Source organism: Schistocerca americana, chromosome 11 (assembly GCF_021461395.2).
Source record: "Schistocerca americana isolate TAMUIC-IGC-003095 chromosome 11, iqSchAmer2.1, whole genome shotgun sequence".
Lineage (NCBI taxonomy): Eukaryota > Metazoa > Arthropoda > Insecta > Orthoptera > Acrididae > Schistocerca > Schistocerca americana.
In genome coordinates, this window is record NC_060129.1 from 171,270,055 (window position 1) to 171,283,700 (window position 13,646).

Genomic DNA, 13,646 nt, shown 5'->3' on the forward strand with positions numbered 1-13,646 from the left:
ACTGAACACGACGCCGCCCCTCACAATTCATCCTGCTGACCGTGGCTCTTGTGATGAGTCGAACAGCACGCGCTGACTGGGACAGGGTATGATGCCTGAGATCATCCGCTTGCAGCGTTGTCACGTTCCATTCCATGTTGTTCAACCTTTCAAAATAAAATGGAGTCAGCTTATGTGACAGATGATATTCAGAAACTTGACTGTATTTTGTAGACTAGAATAGTGAAAACAAAACTGAACTTTCCCCTCTCCAGCTTTTACGTTTCCCATTGATAGAGGTCGCCAGCCCCTTAGAGACGAATCGAGGTGTCAGACAGGAATTCTGGCGTAAATTACGGCTGGTATGCGAGTCTGCTAACATATTCTGGCGAACTGATCATTTCTGATGAAATACAAGAATTCGCATACAAACATGCAGCCAGAACTATGATTGGACAAGCACGGCAGACCGCCTTCAAAGGCACGGAGTGGCCGCTCCCCCACAACATGGCTCACCGACTGCTCCTGGGCGCCATAGTCACGAGCAGCACTTCCACTGTAATACCACGTTTTCAAGACGTTGCCATGTCTCTCCTGTGCCATTTGGGTGAGGTTGAATCTTGGTCTTTCGTGACAAGAAAGACCATACTACGCTACCTTACTCAGTTGGACTGAATTCTTATAGCACTCTGTCTTAGGAATTAGCACCTTGGCATCCTTGATTGTGAGGTTAGCAGGGACAAAATTGGACAGTACATGCAACCCCTAAGTGGGAGCTGTTGTAGCAATGTCATTAATAGTCAACATGGCTCCTTACGTCTTAACTGTGTGAGTGCCATTCTCCCACGCTTTAGCACAATATGCGACAGCTCAATAACCAACAGAAATTGCAGCGTTGTTTTGTTTGTCTACATTTGCTCCCCAGCTTTTTTGCAGGAATTAGAATAGAACCAAACGACTTTCACAGGTCCGCGCAGTGCTGCATAAATAACAGTGACAGGAAGAGGGAGACACCAAGGTAATTAAGGGAGTAGCTGCAGGAAATTTTGGTCCTATCCAGGGGCACATATGACTGCCTGTGTGCCTCTGTATCATGGAGGTAGAACTCTGTGGGCTCAGTTCCGCTTGTGTTTTGGTGGAGTCTCTGTCTGTAAAAGTACTCCCTCAGTTTGGTGTCGACTCGGAGGCTCGTCGACACAGTCAGTAAGTAGCCAGTTCCACACGATGAATGTAGTCACTAGGCGACCACTACGAACAACAATAAAAAACTATCTGGGACCTTGGAGTGCGAAGAAATTGCCTAAGGGGACACGTGAAACGGAACCTGGATCAGTGGAGTGGGCTTGTGTTCACCGGCGAGTACAGGTTTCGAACGTCGACTGGGGATCGTCGTACAAGGCTGTGTAGGTGACCAGGCACCGGTGCAGGTCTCTCTCTATCCACGGGTTCTGCTGTGGGGCGGGACTGTCGTATTTTGGGCTGCTATTATGGTAATATCAACAGTAGCAGGAAACAGTATAACGGGAGTCGGATTCTTTAGGAAGGTAGAGCAGAGAGTGTGTTACAGTGAACAGTTCAGTGATACAGTTAAGCTTATCACAATCGACAGCAAACCAATACCCACAACGATAGTTCAGATAGTACATGCCGACGTCGGAAGCTTAAGATGACAGAAAAAGTATATGAAGGTATTGAAAGGGTAATACAGTACGTAAAGGGTGATGAAACTCCATTACTCGTGGGAGACTGGAATGCAGTTGTAGGAGAAAACGTGGAAGAAATGGTTACTGGAGAATATGGGGTTGGGATAGGGAATGAGAGAGAAGAAAGACTAACTCAGTCCTGTAATAAATTTCGGCAAGTAATAGCGAATACTCTTAATCACAAGAGGAGGATGTATAATTGGAAAAGGCTGGGTGATATGGGGAACAACAGTTAGATTACATCATGGTCCGAAGTAGATTCTGAAATGATATAGTGGATTGTAAGGCATACGCAGGAGCAGATATAGACTCATATCACAATGTAGTAATGATAAACATTACGTTGAAGGTTAAGAGATAAGTCAGAAAGAATCGATACGCAAATGTGTCAGATACAGAAGTACTAAGGAATGACGAGATACTCTTGAAGATCTGCAAGGCTATGGATACAGCAACAAGGAATAATCCAGTAGGCAGTCCACTTCAAGAGGAATGGATATCTCTGAAAAGGACAATAATAGAAGTTGGAAAGAAAAATATAGATACAAAGAAAGTAACTGCAAAGAGACCATGGGAATTAAAATAAATAACTGAAGTATTTGTTTTATTACCCATGATGAAAGAAGGAAGTTCAAAAATGTTCAGGGAAATTCAGGAATACAGAAATGCTAGTCACTGAGGGATGAAATAGACAGTTACGTTGTTTTTGCTCAGAACGTTATAACAGACATGTAAACCATAGTAACACATGGACGTCATCTGCAATACCGAGATACCAGCCAAACTGGAAATAGCAGACAGGGACATCAGCAACAGCTTGTGCCATTAACGCATACATCTTTCTGAGAGCGTTTTGAATGCAAATGTACAATTCTAAAATTGTACGTTTCCCAGTGTAACAATATATTCTTTATAGTATGAAATTTTCTCTCTACAGCGGAGTGTGCGCTGATATGAAACTTCCTGGCAGATTAAAACTGTGTGCCGCACCGAGACTCGAACTCAAGACTTTTTCCTTTTGCGGGCAAGTGCTCTACCAACTCTTTTTTATTTTCTTTTTTTATGAAGAGGAAAAGAAAATTTTTCGCATCCACCCACGCGCGAACCCATGAGCTTCCGTGTCCTATTCCCCCGCGCTAACTACTTTTTTTTTTTTTTTTTTTTTTTTTTAAAGAAGGTCACAGGGCGTGGTACACGCCGCACTAGCAGTGGGGTCTCTTCACTGCACTGCCGGTGCGTCGGGGCCCAAACCCCTCCTCCCATCCCTTTTTTCATGTTCCCTGTTGGGTCATAGCACTAAGTGTGCAGAAATCTTAACACAAAATTCCCATTCTCCGATGTAAGAAACACAAAGAAACCTCTTCTCTGAGTAGAAACTGAACACTTATAAAAACTTAACAATTCTTCTTGAATCACACAAATACTGTGGAAGTCGAACACGAGTAATTCTGAACAAAATGTGTTGAGAAAACTCTTCGTGTAACATAGAAGATTCGGAAGCAAGGTAATAGTAAATAATAATAACACAACTGACTTTTAATTTTCTTCTGTTCGTTCTCGTCCAAGGTGTTGTAGTGGTTCCACATATTTAACCGACACCCATTCTTTCAAAAATGATCTCCAGCATGTTGCCGTAGTGCTTCTTGTGGTTGCGATACGTGCTGATTTCTGCGTATTCACACTCCATGTAAACGCGGAATTCTATCTCGTTGTCCGACCCAAGTTTGTTGATGACATAACTAACATATTTTCCCGGTAAGCAGCTAATGGCGTTGGTTTTTAATTTCGGAAAGTATGTCATGTCTGGTCTCAGGAGGAGCGATTGCGTTATATATTCGGCCGAGGATCTGGCGACAAAGGCGATTTGTTGCCTGATCCAATTCCAGTTATTCACACTGCCGCCACAGGTGAATCTGTGGATGAGTGTATCCACCAGACTGCATTTTCCACAAAGGTGTGTCTGGTTTAAACCGATCCCATACAGTGTCTCGTTGGTGCTGATGACATTGTTAACTGTTTTGTACCATGCGGAAATAGCGTCTGCAGATAGCCCGGCATAGTTGATGTTCCGCCATACAGCTTTCCAGTCACAATTAGGGAATTTCTTTTCAGTTTTGTTTCTGCCCTCATTTAACTTCCTTTCAAGTATGATGTCGCGCGTTGTGATACATGTGTTGCTTCTGATTTCGTCACGAAGGTAACTTGCTTCGAGGAAAAAGTTCCTCACATACTGCAGACGGGCATTAATCCTTCGCACATCAATCGGTGCTTGCAGGCTATGGGGTGTCACAGCCTCAAAGAGCTTTGCGGTTATACATTGTGTAAGTTCTCGGAGTACATGGAAAGTCCGTTTGAGGAACGGAGCAGACGCTTTATTTCGAATGTCCACCAAACCGAGGCCCCCGTTTCTGACATCCAGTATAACGGTAGTCGCACCGAGCCTGAATATATCTCCTCGCCATAAATAATTGGTAACAGTGGACATGATCCCTTTCGATACTAGTTTGTACCTGTGCAGTGAAATACGCTTTAGACAAAATGCAGGAGTTCATGAATCTGACTTTCCGCACCTGGTCCACAGTTCGATGGATGTTCTCCATTACAGCACCATGAACTTTCGTCCTAGCTTCCGTCCAGTTAAAAGCAGCCGTCCTCATCGGACATGTCATTAAGGTTATTCCCAAAGTTTTGTGTTTGTTGTCTTGTTTTGCCCATGGCAGTCGGAGGTGATCTAGGCCCCACAGATTCAATATTTTACTTTTGTTTTCATTGGTTGTCGCTGCCGACGCTAGACAATACTTTTGGATTTCTCTTTCCAATGTAACTGTCTCCTCCTTATTCCTTATTACAACACCCACGTCATCAGCATAAGCTCGTATGACGGTTTTCTCACCACTCAATGTTATGCCTGTTAGTCTTGCGTGGACAGTGCGGAGAAAGGGCTCTAAACGTACGGAAAATAAAAACATAGATAAGGGACCGCCCTGTGGAACCCCTCGCCTTATCTGTATGGGTTTAGATGTTTGGCCATTGATTGCTATTTTCGCATTTATACCTGTTGCAATATTTCTTAGCATGTTGACAATCTGAGGGTGGAAAGCCATTCTTGACAGCGTCGCAAAGAGGTATCTATGACTAACGCGGTCAAAAGCTTTGTTGAAATCTATAAAGATTAAAGCACATTTTATACTTGCCACTGACGTAATTGCAATGACGTCTCTGTATGCAGATAGACTTTCGAATATCGTTCTGGTTGGAGAACAAGATTAATGATGACTCAACATTTTGTTGGAAAAGGCAGGGAATCTTTTGTAGATAATACGCGAAATTATTTTGTAATTAGAATTTAGTAGCGAAAGAGGCCGAAAATTGTTTAAGTTGGTTTTGCCTTTACTCTTAGGAATCAGTACTATTTTACTTTCCTTAAACTCTGCAGGGACCGCTTTTCCGGTCAAGACCACATTCGCCATGGAAGTGATCTTGTCCCCAATTATAGACCAGTAGCGGGCATAAAAATCCACAGGGAGGCCACCAAGTCCCGGAGATTTTTTGAGAGGTGAGTTACGCACTGCCTCATGCACTTCACCTTTAGTAATAGGTGACAGGATGTCAGCGTTTTCTGTTCCCGACAACTGTGGACCTAAAATAGTGAGAAAGTCCTCGAGAGCTGCATCGTCCACTGTGGTAGGGGCATATAAGTTGTCATAGTACCTGTGGACTTGGTCCAGTATTTCTTGCTGGCATGTGAGCCTTGTACCAGTGTGCGTCTGGACTTCATCAATAAAAGTTTGACGTCTGTTTTCAGCATGCCGCACCAAGTGATACAGAGAAGCAGTTTCACCAGCTGCTACTGATGTGGCTTTCTATTTAATTTTTAGTCCCTCCATCTGCTGCTGTTTAATGCTTAATAACTTGGCTTTTGTTTTTTGATATCATTCAGACGAATTACGTCATCATTTGCCTCTTGATAAAAGTCTCTTAAAACTTTATAATAAAACTCCATTGTATTCCTCAACTCCCTGCGCCTCGCTACACTATACTGCACGACAACTTTCAGCAGCCTTGGTTTAGCCCTCCTAGTCCACCAGTCAGTGACTGTTGGGTGCTTGTCTGCTGTGCGGAGGCACATAGTCCGTGCTACTCTTATTTTCTGTTCCAGTTCTTCGTCAGTTAAAACAGACATATTCAAATTCCATTGCCATCTGAATCGACGGGTTGGCTGCACACTTAAATTAAAGCAAGTTAAAAGTGTACTGTGATCGCTAAAATACACGGGAACAGTTTCAACGTTTAATAAAAAATTTTGCAAATTTGGTGACACGTAAATTCTATCTAGTCTGCTGCGGGAGTGGCTGGTTATATACGTGAACTCGACTGATGTCGGGTGCTGAAGTTCCTATACATCTTTGAGTTGTAGATCACTTACTAACTTTTTTAACTGTGGTGAGTAGTTGAAATTGGGTTGTTGATCTTTCTGGTTTAAAACACAGTTAATATGTCCACCTAATATAAGAGAACACGGATTTTTCCTCAATAAATAAATTAGCCGGCCGAAGTGGCCGTGAGGTTAAAGGCGCTGCAGTCTGGAACCGCAAGACCGCTACGGTCGCAGGTTCGAATCCTGCCTCGGGCATGGATGTTTGTGATGTCCTTAGGTTAGTTAGGTTTAACTAGTTCTAAGTTCTAGGGGACTAATGACCTCAGCAGTTGAGTCCCATAGTGCTCAGAGCCAACCATAAATAAATTAGTTCATCTTGAAAAAACATCGCACCATCCAATTTATCGGAATTTCCTGATGGGGCGTAAAGGTTAAGCACGGTCATATCGAAAATTTTTGTGCCTACGGCTCTTCCTGATTCTAGTCGTTCGATTTCAGTCACCGGAATGCCTTCCCTTATAAGAATGGCTGTACCGATATGGCTTCCGTAGAAACACTAACAATTCCAAAAAAGCCTGGGATCCGAAATGCCGTCATCGCAACTTCTTGTAGCAACGCGATATCTGTCCCAGACTAGTACAAGAATTCTTCTGATCCTGCCAATTTGAAGGGTGACTGTATTTATTAATGTTAATAGTAGTAGTGCTATAAACTTGCATCACAGACATACCAGAAGAAGCTATTTGGGATGAGGATCGGTATGATTATAGCAGCAACGACTTTCTCTCCAAGTCACGATCCTTGCAAGCTGTGTGCCCATTACATGCACTAACTTCATAGAAAAAATTTTACTGCTTTTAAACAAAGTGCTTGAAAAGAAAATTATCCTGAAATCCTGACAATGCATTGCTATAAGTCACTGTGGTCTTTCTCTTTCTCCTCGTCAGTGTTGGCCCTGATGACTTCATATTTAATTTCTTTTTCTTGACGTCTTTCTTCTGTGGTGCGGTTTTCGCTCGATGACGCGTGACAGCAAGACCTTGTTTCGGTCGCAGCCTCCGACGGTGGCCGTCTTGCGCAACGGCTGTGGCTTGCGAGTCGTCAATATTTGGCTCCGGGGTGTTGTCAGTTGCGTTGTCTTGCTGGCGAGGCGGTGATGCTTGTTTATTTCCTCCTTCGGCGCGGTGTTGCGCTTCGGAGCCAGCAGGTTGTCTACTTGGTACTTCCTCGTACTGTTCGCACTGTATGGGCTGTGCACTCGATGCGGTTATTGCAGCTGTGACCTCAGGCTCAGGGTCACATTTCCGTGAAAGGTCACTACCAGCTGCGTCACTATCTGTTCGTGGCGGTATAATTCCTTGTGCGGAAGTGGGAGCCAAATCGACCTGCATTTCATCTCCTTTTACCACTTCCAACAGGACTTGGCTTCGGCTTCCTGGCAACGGGTGATTCACAGGAAGAGTCCTCATCAACATTTTTTTCAGTGTCCTCTAGAGGACGCTTTCTAGTGGGAGTCTCGCTGTCACGGGACGGAATTTCAGCAGTTAATGCAGGTTTTGAAGGCGGAAAGTCATTAACATTAAGTGCAACATTTTCAGACGTAGTAACAGGATCCACGACAGCTGCCGCCTCTGTTGTATTACTGGCTGGCAACAAATCGTTGAGTGTTAATTTCCGGCGTTGCGTAAGGTTATTTGCTAGCACAAAAACACGGCGAGGGCAGTCCTGACTCGTTACATACATGACATGTAGGGGTTTGCCCTGAGTAAATAACATGCGCCTTGTGCCCGTCAACAAAGATGTGGGAGGGAATGTTTGCCTTCACTTCCATCTCCACGGAGCGAATGCCGTTAAAGCACTGCAGCTTGAAATGCGAAGCCCACCTTTCGTTGACTATTTGCCTGACAACCCCACACTTTGAAAGGACATCTTTAATTTTCAAGTTGTCTACTTCTATCGGAATATTCAAAACCCTAACATTTCTAATTACAAACTCCGAATTCCTGAGTTTTACAGTACTTGTAGTACCATCACGGTGTATAAATTCCGTTTCATAACCAAATTTTTCCAGAAAGTGGTCTACACTCACGGAATCGTTAAACTTTACAAACATGCAGTATTCATCAGGGTCTAGCTGCATGGTATGAGCAGATTCAGGATGAAGCCCAAATACCTCGGTAATCTAGCCGTGTATTTCCAGTGCAGAGGGCTGTACTCGACGGGTGTACTTGTCGAAGGTGAAAATCACGGTGTTTTTTCTCACGGAGTTTGCCATGGTGTTCTGCAGCGAAGAAATTTCGGACAACGCCGAAATCCCAACAGCACTACGTAGAAAGACAACATGAACGAAGACCAATAGCCAATAAACAGTCACGAAACACGAAAACACTGGCGTAAACACTGAACGTTCACGGAGCAAACTCGAGGAGCGTGCGACCGCGGCGACAGCTAAAGCCAGACTGCTGGCTTACACGATCTGTTGGTCTACCAATGTGGACTGTCCAAGTATCTGCAACGAATGGTGAACCACTCGTAGTGATGTGAGGCAGTGGCGTAAAAAGATCCTAGCCGACAGGGCTGTTGACGAGTGTCACTCCAAGTGACTGGCGATCGCTTTCAAACCAGACGCAAACTGCCGATGCCTGGCAAAGCAGCTCCATCTGAACCAGCCGCCTAGCAATCGTTCGGAAGGCGGCCGCACAGACTCGATATTTGGAGTCGGCGGCCGTCGTTCACACAGACACACACAGCTGCGCGTCTTGAGTGGGCCAAACCACGCAGAGGCGGACAGTGGCTGGGTGGAGGTGCGTCACACGAGTCGCGCGATTTCGCCTCTTCTGAAATTATGGAGGTGGCGATGGGACCGACGGCCTATAGACGATGCAGTTCAAGCCACTGGTGGTTGCATGGTGTCATAGGGGTGTTTCTGTCGCCGTGACTTGGATTCAGTCACCAAGGTTACTCTGAACCTGAACCAGCACGTTTATTTCAACATTGTCGGTGACGAAGTGTTGCCCGATTCTCTGGACACTTGCGTTGTAGAAGATGACACACACAGTCGTGTTCCCAGGGCTGCGTGCATACACTCCCGGTTTCACGAACACTCGGGCGCCCTGCAGCACCTCGAGGCGACCACTAGACAACCCGGTCTCAGAGCCGCAGACGTTGTACGGTACTGTCTGGAACAGCGGCTGAGACGTGGCAGCCGACATCCCCACACACTGGTAGCTCTGCGGGATCTGATGCATCAGTGGGGGGCCTCGGGCAGATGCTGCGTATCTGAAGAAACTTCCGGAACTCTCTTCCCCGCCGCGTTGACGAAGTCTTCGAGGCTAAAGGCGGTAATACCGTGATGCCATTTCATGATCCTTGAAGCAAAAGTTGGCCTGAATGTGACTGTCTTACTATAAGTCAATGACGTACGGAATGAATGGGAATCATGCACCAGCTAGTTGTACTTGACAAGTTTATTCGAATCCTTACCTAGGTTTAAACAGATATAAACCTTTCTTCCTTGCAAGAAGTAGTAACGTGTGTGAACTTACTGTGTGAAAAGAGAAAACAGGTCATAAAGCTCAGTCAACACTAAAATGAACCATATAAATGCTAACGTATAGCCAGATGGCTTAATGAACAGTAAAGCAAGGTAAAAGTGTGAATAAACATCTGACGTGCCACTGGTTGGCTGTTCGATTCCTATGGCTTCCATAATTTTACTGTTGCTGACTGCTGCCATGTTAGAGATTTTAATTACGTATGTACAGCAAATGTTGTGGAGTATTACTGTAATCTGGTGGTGCAGGGTGTCGGCTCTATAATTGCTTCTTTCGAAAAGTAATTAATTTAGCCACTTGCAGTGTTTATGGTTCACTTTTGAACTAATTTACAACTAACAACGATACCGAGCTACAGCTGTTGTCATCTCAAACGACGCTGTACTTTTATTGATTTTTGATAATACGGTTCGGAAATAGGAAAATAAATTCAATTTTAGTAAGGCAAGCAGTCTCGATGAAAAGCTTTTTTTGTTCGTTACCGCTTTCAGTCTGTGACTGTCATCATCAGATCATTTACTGTCTGCTGTAGCGACATGCGGAGACAGAGAGCGGAGAGAGACGTGTGCCACGAGGCACATTCCATTGACTGCTCGGTGGAAAGTGTCAACAGAAGAGGCGGCGGCAGAAGGTATTACCGCGCTTCCTCTTTGGGTCACAAATGTGCCCTTATTGACAGATAGTTAGTATCGCAAAATAGGAAAAGTAGGTGACAGCATTGAGAATAAATTTAAGGAAAGAATTAGTTGTACGGTTAGTAGTAATGGCATCGAGTGGTCTACATACCTCGGTACACAGCGGGAGTCGATACAGTCGTCAGCGATCCAGCAGTCGAGCTCCTTGACGAGTTCGAAGGATTCGCCCCACGTGAGGCGGCGGAGCTGCGCCAGGGCGTCGGCGCACCCCCCTCCCACCCACGCTCCAGCTGCTGGCGGCGGCGGCTGTCCGTAGGCCCAGAGGCGGGCTGCCAGGCGCTGCGCAGCTGAGAGCGCGGGGGGCGGCTGCTCCGGGCTGTCGCACGTTGAGAGCCGCGGTGGCCAATCTGCAAAACGCTCCTCAGTCACCTCGAGGTCTGCACTCTGACTCACGAGCTTCCACGGGCTACTCATATGCTCATCAGTACCAGCAGCTACTGAAAGTGAAACACTGAGAGAGCTGCAGCCAACGATAATGGACACGGCGAGAGGTGTGCTGCACACTTTCACAAGCAAAAGGTCAACAAGTCAGCTGACTGTCAGCACGGCGGCCACTGCTGCGGCTCCCCTTGACGAGGAAGCGGGAAGAGCTGCGCCGACAGTACAACACTGGACACTGTGCCGTCATTCCGTATGAGCCCAAGTTCTGACTGCAGCATCGGTGTGGGCGGTCCGTGCGTCGAGGCCCTGAGCAGAGCGGAGAATGCCACGTTGCACTCTCGCCCATCTCACGGGGAGCCACTCGGTATACAATACGTGATTGGTTACACTGGTCGCAGCTGTTACATTTCTGAGTCCTTGAGACAGCTCGCTTGCGATATTTTCGACATCCTTTCAACAAAATAATTTAATGTCGCATGTCAGCCATGCTGTTCTGCCCCAGCTTGACAGAGTTAGCACCGCTACCACAGGAACGTGCGATGCACCTGGCTAGGCGCAGACAGTAATATTTAAGTCAAAATCACACTTATCGTTAACTGGTTTGATTGGCGAGATTGGGAATAAGACTTATGGTCTCACGTTGGTGTCAGAGCTGGCAGTGCGGGGCTGGAGAGGAGACTCCAGGCTGGCCGAGAGGCAGCTGGGCTGCAGGCGGCAGGGCGCTCCAGACTGGAGCGGCAGCCGGTGGGAGCCTTTCCTGGCGACTTCAGATCTCCAGTCCAGGCTGGGCCGTGAATGACGACCCCGGGCATTCTGTACTCTCATCTCCTGGAGCGCCGCACACTTGGCCTGTCTCATCACAGTCTATCTGCCAAGTACTGCGTCACAGTCAAGTAACTGCAGCCTGAAAAGCTGGAATTCCCAATGATGTAATCGGCATGCCACTCTCCTTCTCGCTTTAATCTCTGGGATCCGCCTCTGAGCTGTATTTTCCTCTTAGCCGTAGCCGTGTTTACCCAGGGTATCTCGCTAGGTAAGTAGCAGAGGCTCTGCCATTCGTTGTTCTGTACACTTCCGAGGCAGTAGTTGCACTTCTGTCTCTTTGTACTTGTGTGGGAACGTTCAGCGCTTACGGAGCAGGGAGAAAACAAATGTACAAATGTAATGGCTAAGTACTCATCAAATGTTGAGATCATTTTTGAAATAATCGAACTGAAATTGTCGACCGATATGCGAGTGCGGTTGACATACGGTTCCTCGCCGCAGATAAAGCAGCAATGAAGGCACTGAGTGGCAGAGAGTGGCTTTGCACTAAAAAGCGCTGATCTCTTCTCACCTGCCAGAAAGTTTACGGCAGAATCTCTGGACACACAAAAGATATTCTGCCTGCTCATTCCCTCACGAGGGACTCACGTCTTTTTGAGCAAATGCGTGATAAAACCCTCACTGAGTTAGACTGCAAAATGAAGCAAAAGGAAAGAAGAAAGCGTAATGTCTCTGTGAAGGAACAGACGGTTAGCCCGCGCCTCTACACTCGTCAGATCCGCTTCGCTAAGGGAGTCCAGCTGAGGCTATCTCGGCGGTGAGCTGACCTCGCCGGTAAACATTCTGAAAGTTCCGTACCCGCCCAGTGAGACTGCTAATTCTGATGACGTCTCTCGCTGTCGGTGTGGCTAGCGGGCTGTAAACATACAAACAGTCGCTTCTGATGGGACTGTGGGCAGCTGCTACTGTTAACCGAAAAATCGGGATGCCATTGCTGTATGCCACTTGTAATTAACCACTGCGAATGTTCGAGTAATGCATACCTGATATCAATGAACGTAATTGACTCGTACAGAGGGAAGTCCACGCTCCTGACCTAACACGGAGACCTCCGCCTCGTCGTGTCTGAGGGCCGACTGACTCACTTGGCGCTCTCCGTAACCTGCGACGTACAATTGTACGACTCGGTGTTTCTCGTATATTCTCGCGACAGCCTGTCCCCGCCAACTGTGTAGCGATACCTGAAGCTTCCCGTACTGGAATAAGGCTACAGTTACGGCCAATGCCTCAGGGACTTTCCCTGACAATTTCTGTAACGAAAGGAAACTACTCCTATTGTGATTAAGCGAAAGTGTGTTTACGGCCGACTGGCGCGCCTCCTCCACGTACTCCCCGACCTGTGTGTCTGGCTGCAGGCAGGCCGGCCTCCCACGCAGCGGGCCACGGCCCCCACCCCCGCAATGGACGACTCGCGCCGCGGGCCGCTCGCGTTCTCCGGCCGTGGGAACACACTCCAGCCACAGCCTGGAACCTCTAAAGTCTGGAAACTCTACATGCCCCAGAAAAGAGCTGGTTGTGCAAATTACAAATGAATGTAACAATCGTCCACCGTTTCTGCCTCGCGTGAGACCATTTTATCTGCATTTTCAGTTTTTATCGTATGATAAACTTTAAGTTGTTCAGATAGCAAGCGTATGTATGAAAGCATTACGCAGGGACTGTTAAGGTTCACTTTGTCTTCTGAACCGCCGCGAGGAAGTTTATGGGCATTCCTACAGCAGGCAGGAGTGATGGGAAAGATCGCCAGTAATATACTGGCGGAAAAAAATAGCAGCGCAAAAAATATAATTAGTCTGAAGTAATGAAATTGCGGGAGTACATCTCTCTAGATGAAACACCTTAAAGCTTCCAAGGGAATTATGAAATTCAGAGGCCGCCGCCTCAGCTCGAGTTAAGGCAAGCGTAAACAAGCCGAGGTAAGGCATCCTCCAGGTGTGTTAATGTAAATGGACGCAAAAGCAACATTTGCATTTCCTGCTTCACTCCTACCAATTACCCATTTTGTTTTCCGTGTTTGCTGTTAGCTAAGGGTAAAGGCACAAGCTGTACATGCCTTGGCATGTCAGATCTAACGCCATTCGACGCCCACATTTTGCCTACCGTGCTAACACAACACTGGCTGCAGATGCCA